The following is a 1,105-nucleotide window of genomic DNA, read 5'->3' on the forward strand; positions in this document are numbered from 1 at the left end:
AAATCAAATTTAAATAATATTCAAACTCCAAACAAGGAAATAGTTAAATACTTAGGTATCTATTTAGATAAATTCTTATATTATAACAACCATATTAATGAAATATTACTTAAAGCTAAAAAAGCATTTTTTCTATATAAACCATTATTTTACTCGAAATTTATAAAACCCAGAGTAAAAACAAGTAGGAAAGTGTAGTCGGGCATGCCCGACCATAAATAAATGTAATTATAATATAAGAAAAAATTGGAAACAATATGGTATTAAATCAAATTTAAATAATATTCAAACTCCAAACAAGGAAATAGTTAAATACTTAGGTATCTATTTAGATAAATTCTTATATTTTAACAACCATATTAATGAAATATTATTTAAAGCTAAAAAAGCATTTTTTCTATGTAAACCATTATTTTACTCGAACTTTATAAAACCCAGAGTAAAAATTATAATGTACCAAACATTAATAAGACCAATCATTACATATGGTTGCCCGATTTGGTTCAATATTTCTTCATTCTACATGGAAAAGTTGAGAGTGTTTGAAAGAAAGTGTTTAAGGGCTTGTACAAATAAATTTAGATCATCTGAAAGTAATTATATAAAATATATTTCTAATAAAAACTTATATTACTATTCAAATATTATGAGAATTGATAATTTTATTATATATTTAATAAGAAATCACATAACAAGATGTACAACAAATACAGAAAACAATCTAATAATGGCTCCATTCTACACGAATGAAGAATATATTATCGACATATTGTACCTCCTGAAAACTTTTTATACTTAGATAAAATAAATATGATTCAAAATGAAAATTGTGTCCCAATATTTTATTATAATTTTAGAAGGGCTTATATAAAAGCAGTTTATTGCAACTTAAATTCAAATGATACAAGATACAAGAACACAATGGTGGGCAATAAAAAACTTTGTAGATTACAAAGATTAAATACTAAAAAAATTTGGTGGCTAAATTAATAAATTTTTATATAATCCTTTTTATTATTTGACATTCTTTTAAACTCTTCTAATAAAAATGTAATACTTTTTTATTTTTTAATTGCAATAAGCATAATATATTCTTTATTCAAAG

The sequence above is a fragment of the Lucilia cuprina genome, chromosome 6 (assembly GCF_022045245.1).
Source record: "Lucilia cuprina isolate Lc7/37 chromosome 6, ASM2204524v1, whole genome shotgun sequence".
Taxonomy (NCBI): domain Eukaryota; kingdom Metazoa; phylum Arthropoda; class Insecta; order Diptera; family Calliphoridae; genus Lucilia; species Lucilia cuprina.